Source organism: Dermochelys coriacea, chromosome 1 (genome assembly GCF_009764565.3).
Source record: "Dermochelys coriacea isolate rDerCor1 chromosome 1, rDerCor1.pri.v4, whole genome shotgun sequence".
Taxonomy (NCBI): Eukaryota; Metazoa; Chordata; order Testudines; family Dermochelyidae; genus Dermochelys; species Dermochelys coriacea.
The window spans coordinates 301,682,618-301,708,519 of record NC_050068.2 but is presented as its reverse complement, the minus strand read 5'-3'; the positions used below and the strand labels follow the sequence as shown (position 1 = coordinate 301,708,519).

Below are 25,902 nucleotides of genomic sequence, written 5' to 3'. Positions count from 1 at the left end.
AAGTACAAAAGGGAGCCGAGAATTCTCATGCTTCTCTAACTCTGACTCTTGAGGTCCATTATAATGTTATAGAAGGCTCTTCAGACTTCAATTCTGGATAAAGCAAAAATTAGTAAAATAATGTGATAGGTGGCAATTTATCTTCAAAATACAATTGAGATCTGTTGCTTTCTGACAGTATCTTGTTTCTTTGAAACAAGCAGCATTGAAAATACCATTTTATTTCCTGCAGCTATTTCAATAGTTCAATAAGGGGGTCTTAATTTTGCATCCTTGAGTTTTGCAAGCCCACTTCTGAAATGCAGTTGACTGCACTGAACATGGGAATTCAACCATTGGAGTCTGCAAAACTGGGGGCTGGCACAGGTTAGCTGAAACTTTTATTAGTGACTGGTGGGTAGTTTGACAGAATAATTCATTATAAACATTTGCTTAGTTAAAATGTAATTTAATCTTTTAATTTAATCTTTCCAGTTGGTGTTTATACTCTACCATTATAGTTCCACTGGAGATGTTCATAGCAAGAATCATTAGAGTGGCTTATCTAATAGATCCTTCAAAGAACATATTTGAAGTTTGTACATCTCGTGCAGGAAACTTGCTTCTGGCAGTTACTGGTGGCAGCCCACTGGAAGCTAATATTGCCACAAGTTTCAGAAAGCAGATGATTACCTTGGTGTCTTGGTGTCCTTAACACTCTCAGTGGAAAAAGACTGAGATTTTTGAGATATTTATTGAGGACACAATGGCTTAGAATTCTTCCTTTGTACCAGTTTTTAACTGATTGCCTGGTGCTTAGAGGTAAATCCTACAGTTGTAAGTTCAATATAAGACTAAATTACCTGTAATAGATATAATGAGTTGAAGTATAAATTGGAGATTACTAAAATAATCACATTACTAGCTTTAAACTACTAGTTTCTTTTCTTATTATTTATTAGTTTATTTGTACAGTGTCCCAAAGTGTGCTAGCCTCAAAATATCCATCAGAAGGGACCAGAAATGATACTGTGGATCATATTCACAGCATCACCATCTTGATGTAAAATCCAAGCTTGCAGGATTGTGAAGAAAGCAATGTAGTGGAAGACTCTGCATGATTCACTTGCTATCTTGTTATCTTGCAAATGTACTTGCATTTCAATGCTAGAAATAGAAATTTGTGTATAAGGAGATAGACCCTGGTGGGAAGAGGGCAGATGAGTTTCCTGAATGTTCAAGAAGAATGCCTTGCACTTTAAATGATACAATCTTTGTGACAAGCAAGAGAAAATCTCCAGATTGTCTCAACGTTGAGCATTTTGTTACCAGATTTGGCTGAGTGGGAGTTAGTAAGGTGACAAGGAGGTGTAAATATCATAGAGTATAGAAGGACGAGATTTTTACCAAAAGCCATGCTTGTCTCTCTGGACTTCAGGGAGCCAGAAATTTCATATCTTTGGCACCCATAAGAACTTTGGTTTGTGAGTAAGTCATTGTTTGATTTCATCATGGTGTGTTGGTGGGGTGAAGGGGATGTGGCTGTGATTGGCTAAAATCCTTCACTTAGCTTTAATAGTATTGCTATGCTCAGAAGTATCTTTGCACAATATATATCCTTAAAACTCTACAGCACATGTTTTTCCATCATAAATCTGGCAATTATTTTATGCTTTTTGTGAAGTATTTTAAGTTTTTCAACTATTTGTTCTTAAGTTTAGGCTACACATAATGCTTTTAAGTGGAGACGAAAGAGAAAGATATTGGAGTTTATGGGATAGTGGAATCAGTTTTTAATTGTACTCTTAATAAATGTATTGATTTGGAATTAAGACTAGAAATATATATATATATATATATAAATCTATTTTGCAGTCCTTTCTGTAACACTCTTAGAAATTATTTCCACACCATGGGGACCTCTTCTGGGAGAAGCAGGATGTAGCAACCACAGAGGCCCCCCACAGCTGCTCAGTCACTGAGAGTTTTGTACTTCTAAGGAATGTGTAATTCCTAATTATGAGCTTAGCTTGGCACAGAATTTGTAGACTCATCTGTTGCTACCAGACATTTGCTGTCCATATTGCACTATAAGATCTATAGGACAAAAGCTACCTTAAATCACTATGGAAAAGTGGTGTCAATTGTTAAAGGATACTTTCAACCTGAAAATCACACTTCTGTCTGAATGTGCTAGTCTCATTCTCGCTATAAATAAGACCTAAGATTACTAGGAGTTGGCGAATTTTCTCCATGTTTTTTAGAGTGTTTACTTTGTGTATCTCATAGCACTTTATAAATATTCAGTAAAGCTATATATTTAGGCCCTGATCCTACATGCTGCATACAGGTGGACTGTTGTGTCCACATGGTGCTCCAATAAAGTCAAAGAGGATCTGTGCAGATGCAGCTGTTCACCCCCATACAGTGAATTTCAGGATCAAGGCCTTTGTGAGTTTCCCCTGTGCTGAAAATATCCCTTTTTGCACCTGAGTATGACAGCAGAAAACATTTTTGGTTTGTTCTTTTTAAAAGTAATTAAAAAAAGGAAAATCCAGTACATGCTATTTTAAAGGTGCTTTATCAGAAACTGGATTTTTTTAAAAAAAGAAAAGGAGGACTTGTGGCACCTTAGAGACTAACAAATTTATTCGAGCATAAGCTTTCGTGAGCTACAGCTTACTTCATCAGATGAAGTGAGCTGTAGCTCACGAAAGCTTACGCTCGAATAAATCTGTTAGTCTCTAAGGTGCCACAAGTACTCCTTTTCTTTTTGCGAATACAGACTAACATGGCTGCTACTCTGAAACCTAAAAAAAAAATAGTCCATTTTACAAAATTCAAGTTGGCTGTTCCCTTAACAGGAAACCATGCAAGAAAATTAGATGACACATTAAACAAGTGCTATTAGAAATGTGTTGCAGAAACCTTCAAAATCACACAGTTGTCTCATAGTCTTTGTAAAAAATGATACATTATTCATTTAGTTTGGTTTCTCAAGCTGAAAACTGAATAAATGCAATTAAATAGTACACTATATGAATGTAGTAAATACACAGGAAAATGTTTTATTCACTATGAAATTTTCATTGCTTTGTTCTTAGTATAAAGGCATAACTTCCCATTGATGTTACTGGAAATTATGCATGCATATTGTAGGATAAATACAATGCCAGAAGACCTGATTTTGCGTTCCTTGCATACCCCAAACTTGCACTGACTTTTCAGCTATTCAGTGGGAGTTTAGAGTATGCAAAGAATGCAAGATTGTTAACAAAGCATCAAATCATTGCTTCCCATTCTACCGCAAATCTCTCCCATTCCTTGCAAAGTGCAAGGTTTTGGCCAGCCCTTTCATGGCCAAGCTGTGATGGGATGGAGTAAGGAGCCTTTTCTCCCAACCCCTCATGTAGCTCATGTAAAGGCCTACTAGAACTGCAGATCATGTTCTCAGCAGAGTACTGAGCTGCTTTTAGTGAGATGCTTCTCCACAAGGAACAGTTAGGTTCATAAGGGATAGGGTTACCACATAGCTGGTATTTGAAGTTGAACTGGCCAGGAAGTTTTTTTTATGGATTTGCCAGTTGCCAGAAAAATAATTTAATCTGTGAGTATTTTTTACATGGGTCTAAAGATTTGCATTATTATCACAATACACTGGGATATCTAATATTAAAAGTTTCTGTATCCAGCTAAAGATGCTGCAATGTTCCCACTTCCACAATTTAAATAACAGATCAAAACAGTTGAAAATACAGCAGCTGTCTTCCCGCCAACATGCAAGAGCACCATGCGTGTATGAGAGCGGCTGTGAGTCACATGAGAGTGAGGAGATATGCTATGTTATCAATCTTATCTATATGTGTTATCTCTCTAGATACAATAAGTGGCTGTTGAAGGAGGAGTTGCAGGGTTGCCTTGTGTTTGGAGGCTGGGGTTTTGGCGGGCTTGCCTTGTGGGGGGTGCCAGGTTTTTTTTGTATATGAAAGATAGCAACCCTAACTGGGGCAAGTATGTGGCACCATAACTCCCACACACACACCACCACAGAGTTTCATTAGCAAAGAGTGAAGTTAAATGCAAGTTAACTTGAACAAGTGGAACGTTAGTAAATCCTGTTCACTGCTCTGTCCATTTGGTTGTATTGTTTCCAGCCCATCTCCTCACATTTCCTGTTTTCCTGGTGTCGCCTCAATAATGGTCCCTCCTGGGAACAAGGGCCCTCTGACTCTAGTTCCAATGATCATGATACAATGAGGATATCACCTCATCTACAATGAGGATATTATTTGCAATTATTTTCACACCAAGGAGTCCTGCCAGTGCTTGTGTGAGTCTTCTTTGGAACATCTCTGGAGCTGGGTTTATGCTTATTGGCAAGCACAGATATCTGTAGTGACCAAATAGTGTTGCAAAGGCTGTCAGTATTCTGGACTCTTTATTCAGATTTATGTGACAAAAGCTGTTCCTGACATCACAGACTATAAAGATTCTGACTTTGGAGAATTCTGGCAAGATGTCATCCATTGTGGGCAGCAGATAGTGGCATCTCATGTCCATCTTAAGTCCAGTGACTTTGGGCAAATATGCAGATGTATAATTTCCCTGATGGCTTCTTTACCATCATGCTGCTTACCCAGCATATACTGGCCTCTGCAGGCAATATTGTAACCCTGCTCTGCACACTTTCAAGCTCCTTATGTATTGGATTACACAGTGCCACTGGAATTTTCCTTTGTGGTAAACACACAAATTCCACTGTGGGGTCTACTTCCAGTTGCAGCTTTCTTTCGAGGTGCCCATCACCTTTGAGAACTTCCTATATGCTTTTAAAATTGCTTCCATTGTCTATGGCCTGTATGGCTGTATTCCCCAAGAGGGGTCTGGGGTGCTTACCATCCACTACTGCAAACTGCAGTGGTGCTATCACTTCTTTTTTGGGTTAGTTACCATGAGGTCACAGTTTTCCAGTGGGCTACATTATGCTCTTGTTGTACATTAGACTGTGCCTTCTCTTTGTAATGCATGTGTTCAAGTCCAATTTACTCCAAGGAATCACATTGCAGGAGGCTTCACTATCCAGCTGAAATCACACAGGGCATTTCCCTGTTACCGTTGTTACATGCACAGAATTTGGCACTGTCCTTTGTTGCTTTCCTATCCTGACAGCCTGAACTTGATATGCTCAGACTCAAGGATAGAGTCATGGTATCATGACCACTGTCTTATGTACAATTCTCCTCCATGTACATGACTGACTGAGAGGTTTCAGAGTAGCAGCCATGTTAGTCTGCATTCGCAAAAAGAAAAGGAGTACTTGTTAGTCTCTAAGGTGCCACAAGTGCTCCTTTTCTTTTTATGACTGAATGAATCTTTCTTTCTGAGAACTGCTTCTGCTCTTGCACACACAGCTAAAATGGCTCAACTTGCCACTTCCTTGTCATGCTGTTCTAGTGCAGGGCACTTCTTTACCTGTTCATGCTGTCTCCCACCGTAATGCATCTCACCATGGTATGGAACCCTTGCCACCTGCTCTCCTTTGCTGTTGTCTCATGATGTACTTCTGGGGGTACTGTGCCTCACAGGGCTTTCATCCTTTCTCTTGAGGCCTCCGCTGCATGCCCCATTTCTAAGCATCTGTCTAATGTGAGATCACCTTCCTGGAGCAGCTGGTCCCACAGGTTGTGATCCCAAGTGCCACAAACTATCCTTGTTTTGAATTAGGGATTCTGTCAAGTCCCCCCCCCCCCCTTACTGTTAGTAGGCAGTAAGACAATAAGAAAAGGATCTATACGCTTCCCCTTTGGATTGGTCTTTACTGAAAAACCTGTGTCACTCCGCAGTTTTTTTCTGCTTTGGAGACTGTGATGGGGTTCACTCGCCACTGTGGCACCCCCTGCTGGATGTGTTGGGGATCAGCTCTGTTCAGCAGTGCGCCCTCTTTTGGTGGTGTCTCGCTACCATCACTTCTGCTCTAGAACCCATATCACTCTTCAGGACACAGCCCTCCAGCTGTGCCGCACTCTGTGCTCCTCACTTCCAGGGGGGATGTACTGCAGTCTGACGATCCAGCAACTTCCCTCAATGGCAACTGCTGCCCAACGTCTGGCCACAACCTTCGTGGTGAGGGACCCGGTAGATGTTGCTGTCCCCTCCGACTCCTCTGTAGATCTCCCTGGGCCACTTCCCTGCAGCTCCAGCATCCTCTTTGCCCTTGCCTTAGGACCTCAGCCTGCAGATCCTTGCAGCCCACCAGAACTTGCCTTTAGCTCCCCGGGTCTCTGCCCGCAGCACTGCGCTGTCCAGGGTGCCTGCTGCCTTCAGCCTGCAAGGCAGCCCTTCCACCTTCTTCCTCAAGCTCCAGGGAGTGACGGAAGCTGCTCTGCAGCCCTTCTTATATGGGCTAGCCTGGCCCTGATCGGCTGCTCCTCACAGCCCGTTTCTGATTGGCTGTCTCCCGCACAGCCTCCCTAGGGCTCTGTTAACCCTTGAGAGGCCAGTGTGAGGCAGGTGCCCCATTACAGAGACAAATAGTTCCCCAAAGCTCCTAGGTGAGCTTCAGAGTGGTGCAAACCTCTCTTCCCTTTTCCCCAACAAGGTAAAATAACAGTTTGACTTTTCTGCTATTGCCATCCTTTTGCATGGCCAGCTCTGTGTACAGCTCAAATTCCTCCTTCCACCAGGTCCATCTCTGGGCTAGGTTTGTGTCTGCAAAATCCAGGGGGACTTCAGACCAAGTTCCATAGCTCATGCTGCCAGCTGCTGCACTGCAGAGAACTCACAGCTCAGATACTGTCACCGTGTTTCATTAGCAAAGCATGAAGCTGAATACAGGTTAAGCTGAACATGTGGAACTTTATTCAATCCTGTGTACTGCTCTGTCCATGTGGCTGCACTGCTTCTAGCCCAACTCCTCACATTTCCTGTTTCATGGCATCCCCCCAATAACAATCCCTTCAGGGAACATGGGTCCTCTGACTTTAGTTCCATTGATCATGATACACTGCACCACTTAAAAGGGTGTTATGGATTTCTTTACACCCCATGCAACTGGCTCTCTGTGGTGTGCTGCTGCTCTGCCTGTAAGTCACATGTCCCAAACTAGATCTAAATGATTAGCCTCCCCTTGAACTATCAGTCATTCTTCTGGCCCCATAGAAACTAATGAGATTTTTGCCATTTACGTCAGAAGAACTAGTATTTTGTCCTTCACACTTTATTAAAACAATCTTACATCAGAAGGTTTCTGTCATTAACTTGCTTTCGGGTGCCAATCTGGATCTATTTGTTAACCTGTTGTAATATATTGTGTGTTCTCTTGGTGTACAAAAAAGAATTTCTTTGAGGATTGAGCTATGAATAATATTGGTGTTATCCTAGTTTCTCTTTTCTTCAATACTCCTATTTTTGTTTCTTCTGGATGTTTCATCTCATTTCCTTGAAGCTTCTTAATCGTGCTTGGCTGCTGAATTTCTTTAAAATTTGTCTGTAAAAGGCTTGAGGAAAGGAGTTGGAATGTCTAGACTAAAGAAAAACAAAGCAGAATTAACAGAAGGATGAAAATATATTTTTGAAAGAGCATGTAAGGTAAGGCATCTTTCCCATAAATCTTTGTTATTCTCCTTATGTAGTCTCCAGATAGTGTGTGTGTGTTATTTTAACATTGCATACTAAAACTTAGTGAAACTACTGGTTTATTCGCAAAAAGAAAAGGAGTACTTGTGGCACCTTAGAGAGACTAACAAATTTATTAGAGCATAAGCTTTCGTGAGCTACAGCTCACTTCATCGGATGCATTTTGATGAAGTGAGCTGTAGCTCATGAAAGCTTATGCTCTAATAAATTTGTTAGTCTCTAAGGTGCCACAAGAACTCCTTTTCTTTTTGCGAATACAGACTAACACGGCTGCTACTCTGAATTTGTTGATTTGCCAGTGTTCACATGCAAACTATGACATTTTCAAATGAATTGATGAAAATTTGTCTTTCCCTCTGGCAAGCACAGTTCTCCCCCCCCCACTGGAATTTGTGTTCAGACATGAAAGCTTCATAATTTCCACAAAAGGGGCATATCATTAGCATGAGCAGATTTCTGGCAGGTCTTAATCCTATGGAAGACCTGGTGCTGAAAGTCATCAGCTAAAGTGGCGTTTTGTGTGGGACTAAGTTGGGGTGAAAGATGAGTAAACCCTGATGCATAAATGAGAGTAAATGTTATCTACAGGATAAAGCACTGGATTGGGTCTCAGGAAACCTGGGTTATTTTCCAGGCTCTGACAATGACCAATTGGAAGACCATGGGTAATTCACTTTTCTGCTCTGTGCCTGTTTCTCCAATTGTAAAATTGGGATCATGATACTTTTTGCTATATGAGCTAGGCATTATTACTGTTGTTTTATTATAAATACTGCCTTGGGAATGCCATTTGTTTGTAGTTTTAGAGATAGAAGTCCTATAATTTGGATGTGAGCCAATATCTCAGCCTATAATTTCTACCCTGCTGTCACTTTACAGACAATACCTTGTTTTCATTTGCATATGTGCAGTTCAAACCAGAATTTTGCCCCCAAAGTTTCCAGGTTTGTTGTTTCACTGGCTGTGATAAGTTTGTTTTTTTTGTTTGCACAGTCCTGTTTAAAACAAGCCTCCTATGCTATTACGGAAGTGCTAGTGAACTAAACTGACTAGCAAGTCAGTCCTCTATTGCTGTGAAGTAGCTTTGCATTGACAAATATGCTCTTGCAACTGTTTCTGATAGGCGGAATGTGTTGATGTGCTAGTCAAGGCATATCAGTATACAGGAGCTGTAACCGTGCTTTCATTTTTTAGAAAGTGTGAAAAGTGTATACTAGAGAAGGAAATATGCCAAAAGAAATCATCACTGTCACTTAAGATTTGGCCTCAGCCTCAGAATTCTCAATAAAGCAATCCCTGCAACATTTGGATGCTGGAAACTTTTATTTCAGTGGCATATTTCTGCCACTGTAATTAAAAGCCAGCCAAACTTACTCAAAACTCTTTATTTGTAAAGTGATGGAACTTCTACATGTATCTGAGCTAAAAAAGTGGCAGATAATCTTATCCTGTCAACAATTTATTTTAGAACAAAAATTTAATATTTTTTGTGAAGCTTTAGATGTACAGTTGGTAGCTTTAGATTGCTTTCTCTATTCCTACACTAAGAGAACTCAAAAAGAGCTCTGAGTTTTGTCATACACAATTTTATCCATCCAGTTTTGGAGTGTACCATGTCTCAGCTGCAAATTATATGTTCCATGATTGCTATAAGGTGACATGTAGGAGGCGTATATGCTACAGGGTAGACTGACAACCTTTAAAAAAATCATTATTAAAATAAATGTCCTAGAATAGTATTAGTCTTGTGCTAAATCTAATACATGTCTTGGGTTTGTTTTTTTTCTCTCTATCTACATTTAACAAAGGCAGTCATGTTTGAATTTTTATGACATTTTATACAAAATAAGTAAATACATATAATAGGAACTAGATATTCCAATAATAGAATGCACAGTGAAGTACAAGGAGCTATTAACATCAGGCCTATTCCAGGAAGGGATAGATAACTGAAGGCAATATATTTCCAAGCAGCCAAGATTTGGTGTTAAGCTAGCAATCAGATTTCGACCTGTCCACTCCAGCCTTTCCCCTTTATTTAGGGGGAGGGAATGATCATTAGAATTCAGCTTTTTTTTTTTTTCAGTCCTTCCTAGATCTGCCTGAAGGAAGAACCCTGCTGGTATATCAGAAAAGGGACTGCAAAAGCATAGTCTCTCCTGATCTCATTCCCCAAAGCCTATTTGTCACGTCGGCAATGGGATATAATAGTTATAGACTTCACCCCGGGAAGGCAGAAGAATTGGATGGTTGTGCTGCCTCATACGCAGTGTCTTTGCTGAGCTTTTACTTTAAAATTTGTCGGTAGTATATATCAGTGGTACAGTTCCACTGGAGGGAGATTTAATGTAGATAAGGTGCCATTTCTATGTCATCTAGTCCTGCCAAGATCAAGTCTAGCTGATAAGGTCATAAAAACTCTGCACATACATTACTACTCTAGATCCCCTACTGTTGCTGCCACTGGTGGAACTCCACTGGTGGTGGGAATTTTAGGAAGTTCATGTTTACAAGACCGTAGGGAGCGTCTGCATTCATGATATGAAGTAGCCTCTATGGCTTCGATATGTGTAAAGAAACTATTTCAACCCTGGTGACAGATGGTAAAAGCATCAATGGATTGTAACTGTTGTGGAAGAGTATGGGGAGAGGTGGTTGCTAAAATTGTTGTGTCCCAAGCCCATTTTTGGCTGAATAAATGGTAACTCACGTTGTGAACTGCACTTATAAGCCCAAACAGGAGCCAAAGCGGAGCGCAGACTATAAGTGGTATATACTCCTGTTATACTAACCTGCTTATAATACAGAACTATGTATTCTGTACAAACTGTAGCTTCTGAGCAGCTTCAAGAGTGAGCATATGCAGAGCATATCACAGTAGTCCAGGCAGATTCGTCAGAGGCATGGATAATTATGGAATGGTCTGCTCCGGGAAAAGTCCAGGGGAGGGATAGCTCAGTGGTTTTAGCATTGGCCTGCTAAAACCAGGGTTGTGAGTTCATTCCTTGAGGGGGCCACTTAGGGATCTGAGGCAAAAATTGGGGATTGGCCCTGAGCAGGGGGTTGGACTAGATGACCTCCTGAGGTCCCTTCCAACCCTGGTATTCTATGATTCTAAGTCACATGTGAATCCATGAGCAATACTAGATCTAACAGGACCCGGTATAGGTGGGGTTTTGGAGGGGAGGGGGTATCTTGGCTAACCTGCTTAAAAGTAAACAAAGACCAAGACTTATTTTGCATATACCAGTGAACAACAATCAGACTATAATGCCTTTCATTTAGTTCTGAATCTGTAGGTCAGAGGTGAAAGACTCCATATCCTACTGCTGAGACATCCAGTTCCTTCTCATCACAGCCAACCATCTGAAAGTAATGCTTTTAGTTATATTTTTGTTCAGCACTCAAATGACTTCTGGTTGGAATGTCATATGAATTATTTATTATGATTATTATATTATCTGTTAAGAATAAAACCCAGTTTAATGTGAAATTCTCTCCTAAACATATTTCTACTGGAATCTAAATCTGTGCTTTTGAATGCTTTGCTGAAGATTTAGAGAAATATGGCAGTTAGCATTGCTCGGTTTTCATTTGAGGCACCCAAAATACAGTACAAGATATTCAATTTTATATCTCTCTGTCTGTCTGGAATGGGATCTGTTGATTTACTTGATGTATTCTCTGTTGTGTGATCTGTTGAGTACCTGATACATGTTTTTAAAATTATGTAAATATGGATTGTCTTAATCAACTATGGGGAAACTAATCTAGTGTAGCAAATAAATACAAAACTATATATTTACAAAGCACCTAAATACATAAGTCATAACAGCTGGAGCTCATGTTTTCTTCTGTATACTATACATCTGTGACAAGAAGGGGAGTTGACAACCAGGACTTCTATACTGAATTTGTTCCCATACTAATTATATATGGGAACCCCTCTCCCATATAGGTCTGTTCCCTAATACTATGTTAATGATGTTCATGATCTAGCTTTAAAGCACAAAAACGGAGAAATTCAAAGTTAACGATGTAGCACCCTCCTGGAATTAGCTACTTGATTCCATCTGTTGAAATCCCTTTGCATAGGTAGCAGGGTAAGTTCTAGAGCTGCTCAGGAATTTTTAAACTGAACTTTTTTTTTTGCTGGAAAATGCCAATAACCAAAACTGAACCTTTTTGCAGGAAAGGGTCTGTTTTGATAAATCTCTCAAATTGAAATCTTTTGAAAGTTTCTAAATGTTTTGTTTTGACTTTTTCATAGATATTTTATTAGATATTAAGGTCAGAAGGGACCATTATGATCATCTAGTCTGACCTCCTGCACAACGCAGGCCACAGACTCTCACCCACTCACTCCTGCGAAAAACCTCTCACCTATGTCTGAGCTATTGAAGTCCTCAAATCATGCTTTAAAGACTTCAAATTGATAAAAATTCGTTTTTCACTTTGAAATTATTTTTTGTTTTGAAATTTAAGCTAATTATAGTAAATGGTCAAAATTGAAATGAAATATTTCAATTGACCCAAATCTTTTTTTTCTCCAGATTTTCAATTCAGAAACATTTTTGTGATCGACTTTTTGTCCCAATTTGGAATGGGATTTTTTTTAAAAAAATCTCGAATTTTCACAGAACAGGAAAAATTGTTCTCATCCAGATCTCATAAGGGCAATTTATCATCCTTCATTCTAAACATCCGAATGTTTAAGGGATTAAGCAGAGTCATTAATTGTGTCACAACAAATTGTTTTTTAACAATTCAGCATTTATATAAACGTTATGTGTTCTACCTTTTTCATTCCTGGCATTTATTTTTTAATATTCCCCACCAACCATAACATTCTGACATCATAGTTATTTCCACAGTAACCAATTAGTGATGAAGAATGAGAAAAGAGAAGAATATAGGGCATGTAAGTAGGATTTTTTTCTAAATAGAAGGATTCTAAGATGTTTTTGTCAAGGGGTGTCAGCTATAACAATATTTCTGGAACATGCCTTTTTGTAGGAAACTTTATTTTCTGCATCCTGCAGGGGATGAAACGAATGAATGAAGAAAAATTTTGCCATCTCAAGGCCATAAATTACATACTGCTAAAATGATTTGGAGATGTCAAGGGCAAGAGCTTTTTGTACTTTTATTTGAGGAGTTATTAATTACATTTGGTATATTGCTGTATTCTCTTTACATTAGTCTCCTTGTTTGCTGCTGTGGTTTGCTGCTTTCAGTGTTCCAGGCACAGAAGTGGGCATTGTATAGAATCCTCTGGGAGTTACGGATGTGGGGAGTTACTCAGCTGGTGTAAATTGGCACAGCCCCACTGGTATTGATTAATATCAGCTGATTTATACCAGCTGAGGATCAGGCCTGGATATTTAATAAGGGACTAATTTTACTATCCTTATGCACGCAGAGTAATACCTTATTATGTGAGCCAACCTCTGTGTTTCAATGGGATTTTTGGTGTAGTAATGTACTACCTGATATGAATAGGGGAAAGAGACCCTTTCCTAAAATGCTGAATAATCACTTTGGGACAGATCACACACTCATATGACAAACACCAGAGAGCTCAATCACTCCCTATTCCTTCTTCTTCCTCTGGCCACTCTGTCAGGGTTTCCCCTGACTCCTGATGTTTTGGAACTGTCCTCCAGAGGATTTCCCCAGTACGGGGTGGGGCTACAGAGAAGTCTGATACTACACCTTACTTTTCACCAGATTCCATATGGGATCCTTGGGGAGGAAGATGTGCCTACCCTTGACCTTCAGTTTGTGCTCTCCTTGATTAAGGTGTTCTGTGCCTATGGAGGGCCCTGAACCGTCTAGTATAGGGAGACAGACTGTGGTAGTGGTGTATTAACCCCATTCTATGCAGGATGGGAAGGATCTGTGTGGAGGCTCCCCTGCCAGCTACTGATCAGGATCTGCCAGGTTTGCAAAATTTATATCATCTTCTCTCACTGAATAAGTCTGAAGCACATCATGCCATTGCTAAATGATTTGCTTTGACTTCTTGCTGATTTCCAAATAGAGTTTGGCTTGTGGATGTGATATATCATGACTTTAGCAAAGCTTTTGATACCACTAATCCAGGAACCTATCCTTGCAACAAAGCCCGTTGCCAACTCTGTCCACATATCTATTCAGGGGACACCATCATAGGGCCTAATCACATCAGCCACTCTATCAGAGGCTTGTTCACCTGCGCATCTACCAATGTGATATATGCCATCATGTGCCAGCAATGCCAGTCTCTACATAAAAGAATAAATGGACACAAATCAGGCGTCAAGAATTATAACATTCAAAAACCAGTCAGAGAACACTTCAATCTCTCCGGTCACATGATTACAGACCTAAGAGTGGCTATCCTTCAACAAAAAAACTTCAAAAACAGACTCCAAGGAGAGACTGCTCAATTGGAATTAATTTGAAAACTGGATACAATTAACTTAGGCTTGAATAGAAACTGGGAGTGGATGAGTCATTACATAAAGTAAAACTATTTCCCCATGTTATTTCTCCCCCCACCCTACCCCCCACTGTTCCTCAGACGTTCTTGTTAACTGCTGGAAATGGCCCACCTTGATTATCACCACAAAAGGGTTTCCTCCTTCCCCCCCTCCTTCCTGCTGGTAATAGCTCATCTTAAGTGATCACTCTCCTTACAGTGTGTATGATAAAAACCATTGTTTCATGTTCTCTGTGTGTCTATATAAATCTCCGCACAGTATTTTCCACCGAATGCATCCGATGAAGTGAGCTGTAGCTCAGGAAAGCTTATGCTCAAATAAATTTGTTAGTCTCTAAGGTGCCACAAGTACTCCTTTTCTTTTTTTATATTCTTGCCAGCAAGTTAAAAAAGTATGGATTGAATGAATGAACTATAAGGTGGGTAGAAAGCTGGCTAGATTGTCGGGCTCAGTGGATAATGATCAACGGCTCAATGTCTCTGTCCGGTATCAATTGGAGTACCTCGGGTTTGTCCTGGTGCCGGTTTTGTTCAACATCTTTATTAATGGTCTGGAAGATGGGATGTATTGCACCCTCAGCAAGTTTACAGATGATACTAAGATGGGGGGAGGGAGAGGGTCCAGAATGACCTAGACAAATTGAAGGATTGGGCCAAAAGAAATCTGATGAGGCTCAACAAGGACAAGTGCAGAGTCTTTCACTTAGGGCAGAATAATCCCATGCACCGCTACAGGCTGGGGACCAACTGGCTAAGCAGCAGTTCTGCAGAAAAGGACCTAGGGATTACAGTGGATGAGAAGCTGGATATGAGTGAGCAGTGTGCCTGTGTTGCCATGAAGGCTGCCATAAATAAAGGGAAGGATAAACATCTTTAAATCCCTCCTGGCCAGAGGAAAAACCCTTTCACCTGTAAAGGGTTAAGAAGCTAAGATAACCTCGCTGGCACTTGACCAAAATGACCAACGAAGAGACAAGATACTTTCAAAGATGGAGGGGGAATACAGGGTTTTCTCTGTCTGTGTGATGCTTTTGCCGGGATCAGAGCAGGAATGCAGGTCAGAACTCCAGTAAAGGGTTAATAAGCAATCTAGTTAGATATGCGATAGATTCTGTTTTGTTTAAATGGCTGAGAAAGTAAGCTGTGCTGAATGGAATGTAGATTCCTGTTTTGTGTCTTTTTGTAACTTAAGGTTTTGCCTAGAGGGATTCTCTGTTTTGAATCTGATTACCCTGTAAGGTATTTACCATCCTGATTTTACAGAGGTGATTCTTTTACTTTTTCTTTAATTAAAATTCTTCTTTTAAGAACCTGATTGCTTTTTCATTGTTCTTAAGATCCAAGGGTTTGGATCTGTGTTCACCTATGCAAATTGGTGAGGATTTTTATCAAGCCTTCCCCAGAAAAGGGCTTCAGGGGGATTTTGGGGGGAAAGACGTTTCCAAGTGGGCTCTCTCCCTGTTACTTTTGTTAGATGCTTGGTAGTGGCAGCAATAAGGTCCAGGGACAAAAGGTAAAGTAGTTTGTACCTTGGGGAAGTTTTAACCTAAGCTGGTAAAAATAAGCTTGGGGGTTTTTCATATAGGTCCCCACATCTGTACCCTAGAGTTCAGAGTGGGGAAGGAACCTTGACAAAGGCTAACGGCATATTGGGCTGCATTAGTAGGAGCATTGTCAGCAGATCAAGGGAAGTGATTATTCCCCTTTGTTTGGCACTGGTGACGCAACATCTGGGAGTATTATGTCCAATTTTGGGCCCTCCATTACAGAAAGGATGTGGGCAAATTGGAGAGAGTCCAGCGGAGGGCAACATAAATGCTCAGGGGGCTGGGGCACATGACTTATGAGGAGAGGCTGAGGGAACTGGGTTTGTTTAGTCTGCAGAAGAGAAGAGTGATGGGGGGTTTGATAGCAGCCTTCAACTACCTAAAGAGGGGTTCCAAAGAGGATGGAGCTCGGCTGTTTTCGGTGGTGGCAGATGACAGAACAAGGAGCAATGGTCTCACGTTGCAGTGCAGGAGGTCTAGGTTGGATATTAGGAAATACTATTTCACTAGAAGGGTAGTGAAGCACTGGAATGGGTTACTTAGGGAGGTGGTGGAATCTCTATTCTTAGAGGTTTTTAAGGCCCGGCTTGAGAAAGCCCTGGCTGGGTTGATTTAGTTGGTGTTAGTCCTGCTTGAGCAGGGGGTTGGACTGGATGACTTCCTGAGGTCTCTTCCAACCCTAATCTTCTATGGTCCTATGTTGGTCTTGACTGCCTCTTTCCCTGTGTTATGAAGCTGAAATTGTTACTGGTAGAGAAATGTACTGGTAGAGAACCCCCTTATTTGGAAAGGGAGGGGGCTGCTAGCGGGGCACTTTCTATGAGGGGTACTTGGAATTTACTCCAGACCTTTGTCTGAAACAGCATGAATGTGCCCTGTTTCACAGAGTACAGCAAAGCCCAACTATTTTCTCAGGGTTTGGAGGGCCGGAAAGACGGTTGCAGGATTTCTCAGGGAGAGCACTGTGTGTACAAACTTTAAGCCTTTGGTTGATTAAGCTTGGCTATGAATTTTATTTAAAATTATCAGAATTTGGGGATAGGTACTTTTAAATTTGTTTATAAATATGAATAAAAATAAATATATTACTAATGAGTGAAGTATGAAAACTGTATTAAAGAGCTAGTTTTAAGATGGTCTGTCATAGTTAGAGCAGCAAAGAATCCTGTAGTACCTTATAGCTTAACAGACGTATTGGAGCATAAGCCTTTGTGGGTGAATACCCACTTCGTCAGATGCATGTCGTAGTTAGGTACCCTCTGAATGCCTGTCATAGTCTCACTTCACCAGTACAGCAATCATTTTTAGATGTATTAACTAAAATTGTCTGATTTAGGTTTTCAGCATTACCTTGTCACTTGCTTTGACAAGGGAAATACTTTGCACTTTCAGTTTAGGGGGAAAAACTTCATTAACTTCTGCATAACAATTTAAAATTACAAATAAAGTATGTATGCCTCCTAGAGTACATAATAAAAAGCATATCACATTACTTTATCAGTTATCCAGTTTAATTCATACTGTTTCTTCCCTCAGTCTAGATGAATTCATGTGAGGTGTAGCATTCTAAATGTTTGTTTCTAGTGGAGTTTATTATAAGAAAAAATAATGTTCATCTATCCTACCCTTGAGTAAGTATTGTATCTGGACTTAACAAATCTACCGCAATATTACTTCATTACAAAATGTATCCTTAAACTTTGAAATTAATTTAAAATGAATAGTTAAATTACTAAACTAAAAACATGATTTAAAACAGAAACTTCAATATGTATGTCTCCTTGATTTTTTTTCTGGTAGTGCAGTTATTCTCTGTTAATAAAAGTAAATATCCACAAAGAATGGCTGGCCATAAACTTGAACTTTAATACAGTAAATTTATTATTTTATGTAGCTTTTCATGGACACTGTTTGTAAAATCAAGGGTTCCATTAATTAAATGCTTAAAAAAATTGTAGAGTCAGCACTAAGGTCTGCAGGAGAATGCCCTTCTGCCCTTCCCACCACCACCACCACTCCCGCTGTCATGACAGCAAAAGGCACCCACTCCTTTCTGTGACTGGCCAGAAGACTGCACCCTAGTCTATTGGACAGAGTTGCCCTGGATATGGTGATCAAAGCATTTGTCATCTTAGATGGATTATTGCATCCCATTATATCTAGGAATGAAGCCACACACCTTCAAAAGGCTCCAAAACATGAGTGAGTGTCTGGTGGTGCTTGGACACGAGAGAAAAAGGTAGCTAGAAGCACCACTCCAGTGGAACTTTGGATTTCTGCAGTGTTGTAGACTCAGCACTGTGCAACCTTTGAGTATGGCAAGACTAAAGCCTGAATCTCCACTCTTATGGAATTTCATGCAGTGTCACTGGGAGGGACATACCAGAGTTTGGTTAATTGGAGTTCAGAAATTCAGGGTTACAATGAAATTGCAGAATGGTTGAAAGTAAAGAGAAAAATAATTAAAGTTACAAAGTTGCAAATCAGGAAAATTTATGTTGTAAAACCTTTTGTACAGAGACCATAAATCTCCTTGGCTGACAAATTAAAATTTTCTGCAGTTCTGTTCTCTGTGCCAGTTTCAAACATATTTGTGCAATGAGCTGCAAACCCTAGAAGCAGTTCACTCATAGGAGGACAAATGGTGGAAATGACTTCTGTCTTGCCCTCAACGCTTCCAGAGTGGAAGGGCAGCTTTGATCTCCAGCAAAGATTATCTAGTGGAAGTACAGAATTAATATATACCCAGTTGTCCCAAACATTGTCCCTTCCCTGCCTAATACTGCCCTCTTTTAGGTGGTGTTACCTGAGTGAGAGCCTCCTAGTGCAGAGGCCATTGTAGCTGCATTTCTGCAACCTTGTTCCACAAAGTGGATGTTTTCATGGCTTGAGGCCCTCTACCAGGGTCTGAAGTGGGTTTCTATAGAGTAGTGGTGTTTCTAGAATCTTGACTTTCTTGGCATCTGTTGCTCCTTTAGCATCACACAGTTGTAATGTTATATCCTTGAAATGCAAATGACAAGATACTTAGCGAATACGATATAACGTAAGAAGAACCCTTTGTTTTTGATTTAGCGCTATAAACATGCCTATGCCTATTGACCCCCCCCAAGGGCCAAACTGTCACCTCTGCTCAAATATCTTAATGTTGAAGTGGAGGCATTGCTTTCTTTTGTGAGATATCCAACAATGAGTAACCTCAACTTAAGGCACTAGAATCCAAATTCACTATGTGTTAATAAAGACCTGCTTATCTGAGAGCTAATGGAGACAATACAACAAAATGTAAGGTAGGTGAGCACACCTTGAAGTTGCCATTATGGAATAATACTTAGGGTATGACTGAAAAAGCCTGTCTTTGACTTTCAGCTTTGTCTCTTGTCCCAATTATGTGAAAAAGAGCCTCCTTTATTAGTCCAGTTCATCTCTTCCTCTCTAGCTAAGTCATGCTATCCCTTGTTTAACTTAGGCTCATGTTGCTTTCTGATTGACTGATTTTTTCAAAGTCAGTTAGCCTTTGGGCATTTCACCAAACCATCAGGTGATAGGACCAGGCTAAATCCTGACCGGATGATTCATCTTTCTTTCTTTCTTTCTTTCTTTCTTTCTTTCTTTCTTTCTTTCTTTCTTTCTTTCTTTCTTTCTTTCTTTCTTTCTTTCTCCCTGCTCTCTACTTCTAAGGAATGTAGTTTACTAGCAGAAACACTCTGTGTGGATTCTTATAGACCTGTAGAAATTACCAAAAGATTGTAGTGGGGGCCTACGAGGTCAGAATAAAATATTCGTACGCTGACAATAAATGCAGAGTTGTAACATAAAATTTTAAATATATCCAGCTCTTCAACCTTTTCTCAGTTTGTAACTCCAGAAAATGCTCTCTAGTTAAATTATACAAGTAGGGTGAAAGAGAACTAAAATTCAAACCCTATTAGGATTAACATAACTATATAAAATGTTATAAAAATAATAACCATAAACCATTACAAAAGGTTACATTTTCATTAACCCAAAGCAAGACTATTCTGCAGTGCGATGTTGTTGTGATGGAGAGATAGTCACATTGGAATCAGGCTTCCAGACCTTTGACAGTAACTCTGTCAAGTATCTGATAATGAAACAGCAAGCTATTTATATTAGCCATCTTATGCTCATTCTACGTCAATCATTTCTTCCCTTGGAGCAGGACTTGATGAAATTTCATATTTGCTATTTTAATACCATTTATCTAGACTTTTCATGTGGGAGCTGGATGGACACCTAACGCTGGGCACCTGTGCTCTTGAGTTGGAGCAATGGGCGCACCAATCTATGGCATTGCCTTGAAATTGCCTCTCTATCTCCCAGCCCCAGCAGTACAGCCGGGGGGGGGGGTCTAATGTTTTTGCCTTTCAGTGTCTGTGGACAGCTTGCTGTCATTTTTAGGCCCCAGTCTTGAAGTATTTAGGTAAAACTTGGTCAACTGGTGATTTTGCAAGTAGCATGCATGACTGAGTGAGAGTTCAGGATCAGGGCCTTAGACAAAGTGTGGACTACCTATTACACAGGCAATGACGTAAAAAAAAAGAAACACTAGACATTAAAATTAAACCAATAATTTTAAAGAGATATTTTAGAATTTAATTATGGGCAAAAATTCCTTTGTTCTTTAAACAGAGTTGTCTTGTCAGTAGAAATAAATATCTTTAATTCAAGCCTTATACCAGCTGGCTTTATTTTTAATGGTAGTATGTTACCATGGCACAGAACACAGACAGACAATTCTGACCAGCATACAGCAATGTGTTTGTGATGTGTGTAGCTCTACCACTGAGCTGTGTTGTTTCTTGAGTGAAAATTTTAAAGCCACACAATTAGATATAACAAATATGTTGTTTAGATGGGTTCTGAGTCATTTTGTGTGTCTATCCCAAGGCTTTGGCTTTAATATTCTCATACTTCCTCACTCCCAGAACTGTTATCTGGTATAATGGTATTTAATGAATTGTATTTGGGAATCTTTTTTCTCTAGTCAAAGGCACTCAGATTTCAACACTCCCCCCCCCACCACACACACAACCTTGCCTTGATGATCTATCTGCAGGTGTTGTTATTGTCCGGCTATACCGAAAGAAGGACAGGAGACATTTGACATAGGTTTAATCAGGCCGTAACTTTATTATCTGTCTGGGACTACCCGGCAGATAAAAGTGTATAGAGCAGGTAACCCCATGTTTATTCCGTAATTCCTCCGGGGGGCTTTTGCCACTTCCCCCTCTTTTTCCATCCAGGTCCTTCCAGCAAATTCATTACTGGGACCTTACCATACACCCCCATCGTAGGAGTGTTAAGGTGGGCTTTAAGAAAGGGGGGGTTGGCTCCCTGCTGTACCAATCATAGGAGTCCCCAGCTGCCCGCAGTTTGTTCCTTTAATGAACATTCCAAGCCATTTATCCAGTCACTTTATACCTTTCCTATGGAGTATCTGCATTGGACCCCCACCCTACCCACAAATAATGAGTTGTGACATACAGCCTACTGCCCTACATGCCAGGGATGAACAGAGCCCTTCCTGAGCCTGCTGTGGGGAAGATGAAAAAACCCTGACTGCACCCAAGCCAATATAGTGGTAATGGAAAAATTCCTTCCCAGACCCTCTAAAAAGGGTAGGGGGCAGTGCAATACCCACAGCAGGTCTTGACAAAATCTGGTATTTCACCACCTAAAGTGGAGGGAGGATGGGTGCTGCTTCAGCCTGCTCCATGTAAAAGAGAGGCTTCAGATGCAGAGCCGCCCCTTTTAAACCCTGCATTCCTAGGGGATAAGTCAGTGACCACACTGACCATTTTACAGCAGTTTTCATCTCCCCACCCAGCCATAAAGCACTGTTTGCTTAATTTGACCAGCCAGCCAAATATACCCTCAGCCCCCCTGCTTAAAGATGCAGGGCAGTCATTCACTTTTAACTTTGCACAATAAAAAGGAGGACTTTTGTTATACTTTTTTTCTGAGGAATAACCAATTATTAATGAGATTGAGAAATGTAGTATTAGTGTATGTCTACACTGCAAAGAGAATCCTCCAGCACTGAATCTCAGAGCCCAAATCAATTGACTCGGGCTCATGGGGCTCAGACTACAGGACTAAAAATAGCCTTGGGCTCAAACTCAGGCTCTAAGAGACAGACACACACACACGCCATGAGGTTTCAAAGCCTGGGCTCCAGCCCAAGTAGGAACACCTACGCTCCTATTTTTAGCCTTACAATCCAAGTCAATTGACCTAGGCACTGAGACTCGGTGCTGCATGTTTTCTTTTCAGTTTGGCTATATTCTTAGAGACTGTGCATGGATCCTGCAGCAATGAAGTCCAATGGAGCTTTGCCATTGACCCCAATAAATTTGGGATCAAGTCCTTTGGGAAGTGATACCAACTTGTCCATTTTTTTTATCCTACCTGATGTCTTTTCTTTATTTCATATTTTCTGTCCAAATAGCTTTTGTTATGGGGAAAATCAAATTTCTGTTAACCTAGGATTAAGTTCCCAACTTACTAGAAATCTCATTAGAAGAGCAGAACTCAGGATTTCTACCATCCAGGAATGGTGCTAATATCAGAATTCTCATACTAGCCTTCATTTAGCCTCAAATCTGAAGCCTGAGCTCTAGCCTAAACCTAATTCAGATCCAAGTATTCTGGCTTTATCCAAATAATCATAATGCCTTTATCCAGTAATCACTGCACTTCCCAGTTTATATATTAGGAATCAAAACGTACTTAAATTCCAGACCAAAGTTTTAATTTTTCCACCCACTTGTTCTACTTTTTTCCCCACCACCAGGACCGGCTCTAGGCACCAGCAAAGCAAGTACATGCTTGGGGCGGCACAATTCCAGGGGCATTCCAGCCATCCTTTTTTTTTTCGCTTGGGCGGTTGCGTTCTCAGAGCAGCAAAAAACCTAGAGCCGGCCCTGCCCACCACCCTAGATGGCTGGAATTACATATGTTTGGACAATCGGGAGTCTTACTGTACATAATTTATTAGCCTTCAAAAAGCTCAGTAACACTCAGATTTTTGTGTCAGATAGGATAATTAATGGATGTAACCAGTTGATTTAGTCAGTTGCTTTAAAGAAGGCATATTAACACTATACACCCTAAGTTCAGACAAATTTGAACCACATAGAATTGAATCAGAAAAAATGCCAAAAGAATGCATAAACCATGGGTAGTAATAATAAATAGTCCTATTGCCAAACATTCCTCTTCTCCCCTCCCCCTCCACTCATGGATGTGTAGCCTTGAATACTTAATACAAGGGCCTGACCCAAATCCCATTGACATCAGCGGCAGTCTTTCCATTTGCTTTGATCAGAGTAGGTATTCAGTTCCCATTGAAGTAAATGAAAAGATTCCCATTGAATCCAGTGATCACTAAATCTGGTTTATGATGCATTTTATTTTTTAGTGCAACCTACAAGTGTCACAGTAATCTGCATTACACACCAGTAGCTATCCCAGTCAAATGTTTCTGAGGCAATTGGCCACCATTTGGATTTTATATTACTGGACAAGTGACACTGATGTCTTCCATGTTTTTTTCCTTCCCACTGTTTGAAAAATAAAGACTTTTTTATGGTAGAAAAGCATGTTTTTTGAATGAGTCTCTATGATCAGAAACATGGGTTTAGTATGCTGACAAAAAGATTTCATGGCATTCAAATTTTTACTGCGAAACCTAAAGTGTTCTGGAAAAAATGTTGATAAAGCTGGCAAAACCTAGAATTCTACTGAAACTTGCCCTTCCCATATATTTATTTCAAAAGCTAAGTTCACAACACTTCAGGAAGGTTATTTTAAAAATCACTATTAACTGGAATCATAGACTATCAGAGTCAGAAGGGACCTCAGGAGGTCATTTAGTCCAACCCCCTGCTCAAAGCAGGACCAATCCCCAACTAAATCATCCCAGTCAGGACTTTGTCAAGCCTGACCTTAAAAACTTATAAGGAAGGAGATTCCACCACCTCCGTAGGTAACGCATTCCAATGTTTCACCACCCTCCTAGTGAAAAAGTTTTTCCTAATATCCAACCTAAACTTCCCCCTCTGCAACTTGAGATCATTACTCCTTGTTCTGTCATCTGCTACCACTGAGAACAGTCTAGATCCATCCTCTTTGGAACCTTTCAGCTAGTTGAAAGCAGCTATCAAATCCCCCCTCATTCTTCTCTTCCGCAGACTAAACAATCCCCGTTCCCTCAGCCTCTCCTCATAAACCATGTGTTCCAGTCCCCTAATCATTTTTGTTGCCCTCCGCTGGACTCCTTCCAGTTTTTCCACATCCTTCTTGTAGTGTGGGGCTCAAAACTGGACACAGTACTCCAGATGAAGCCTCACCAATGCCGAATAGAGGGGAAAATCACGTCCCTTGATCTTCTGGCAATGCCCCTACTTATACATCCCAAAATGCCATTGGCCTTCTTGGCAACAACGGCACACTGTTGACTCATATCCAGCTTCTCATCCATTGTAACCCTTAGGTCCTTTTCTGCAGAACTGCTGCCTAGCCTTTCAGTCCCTAGTCTGTAGCGGTGCATGGGATTAATCTGTCCTAAGTGCAGGACTCTGCACTTGTCTTTGTTGAACCTCATCAGATTTCTTTTGGCCCAATCCTCTAATTTGTCTAGGGCCCTCTGTATCCTATCCCTACCCCCCAGCCTATCTACCTCTCCTCCCAGTTTAGTGTCATCTGCAAACTTGCTGAGGGTGCAATCCACACCATCCTCCAGATCATTTATGAAGATATTGAACAAAACCGGCCCGAGGACCAACCCTTGGGGCACTCCACTTGATACCAGCTGCCAACTAGACATGGAGCCACTGATCACTACACGTTGAGCCCGACAATCTAGCCAACTTTCTATCCACCTTTATAGTCCATTCATCCAGCCCATACTTCTTTAACTTGCTGGAAAGAATATTGTGGGAGACCGTGTCAAAAGATTTGCTAAAGTCAAGGAACAACATGTCCACTGCTTTCCCTTCATCCACAGAGCCAGTTATCTCATCGAAGAAGGCAATTAGATTAGTCAGGCATGACTTGCCCTTGGTGAACCCATGCTGACTTTTCCTGATCACTTTCCTCTCCTCTGAGTGCTTCAGAATTGATTCCTTGAGGACCTGCTCCATGATTTTTCCAGGGACTTGAGGTGAGGCTGACTGGCCTGTAGTTCCCAGAATCCGCCTTCTTCCCTTTTTTAAAGATGGACACTACATTAGCCTTTTTCCAGTCGTCCGGGACTTCCCCCAGTCACCATGAGTTTTCAAAGATAATGGCCAATGGCTCTGCAATCACATCCGCCAACACCTTTAGCACTCTCGGATGCAGCGCATCCGGCCCCATGGACTTGTGCTCATTCAGCTTTTCTATATAGTCCAGAACTACTTCTTTCTCCACAGAGTGCTGGTTACCTCCTCCCCATGCTATGCTGCCCAGTGCAGTAGTCTGGGAGTTGACCTTGTTCGTGAAGACAGAGGCAAAAAAAGCATTGAGTACGTTAACTTTTTCCACATCCTCTGTCACTATGCTGCCTCCCTCATTCAGTAAGGGGCCCACACTTTCCTTGACTTTCTTCTTGTTGCTAACATACCTGAAGAAACCCTTCTTGTTACTCTTAACATCTCTTGCTAGCTGCAACTCCAGGTGTAATTTGGCCTTCCTGATTTCACTCCTGCATGCCTGAGCAATATTTTTATACTCTTCCCTGGTCATTTGTCCAATCTTCCACTTCTTGTAAGCTTCTTTTTTGTGTTTAAAATCAGCAAGGATTTCACTGTTAAGCCAACCTGGTCGCCTGCCATATTTGCTATTCTTTCTACACATCGGGATGGTTTGTCCCTGTAACCTCAATAAGGATTCTTTAAAATACAGCCAACTCTCCTGGACTCCTTTCCCCCTCATTTTGTTCTCCCAGGGGATCCTGCCCATCAGTTCTCTGAGGGAGTCAAAGTCTGCTTTTCTGAAGTCCAGGGTCCGTATTCTGCTGCTCTCCTTTCTTCCCTGTGTCAGGATCCTGAACTTGACCATTTCATGGTCACTGCCTCCCAGTTTCCCATTCACTTTTGCTTCCCCTACTAATTCTTCTCAGTTTGTGAGCTGCAGGTCAAGAAGACCTCTGCTCCTAGTTGGTTCCTCCAGCACTTGCACCAGGAAATTGTTCCCTACACTTTCCAAAAACTTCCTGGATTGTCTGTGCATCGCTGTATTGCTCTCCCAGCA

At 40.9% G+C, this 25,902-nt stretch overlaps 1 protein-coding gene and 1 long non-coding RNA gene across 7 annotated transcripts in view; both read left to right on the top strand.

The window, feature by feature from the left end:
• IMMP2L (inner mitochondrial membrane peptidase subunit 2) overlaps positions 1 to 25,902 on the top strand; it is an 832,928-nt gene that overhangs the window by 790,288 nt on the left and 16,738 nt on the right. The window lies entirely within an intron of this gene.
• Positions 15,443 to 16,881, top strand: LOC122456290. The gene is made up of 3 exons (XR_006275123.1): positions 15,443 to 15,453; positions 15,612 to 15,616; positions 16,797 to 16,881. It is a non-coding gene; the product is annotated as an uncharacterized LOC122456290 (long non-coding RNA).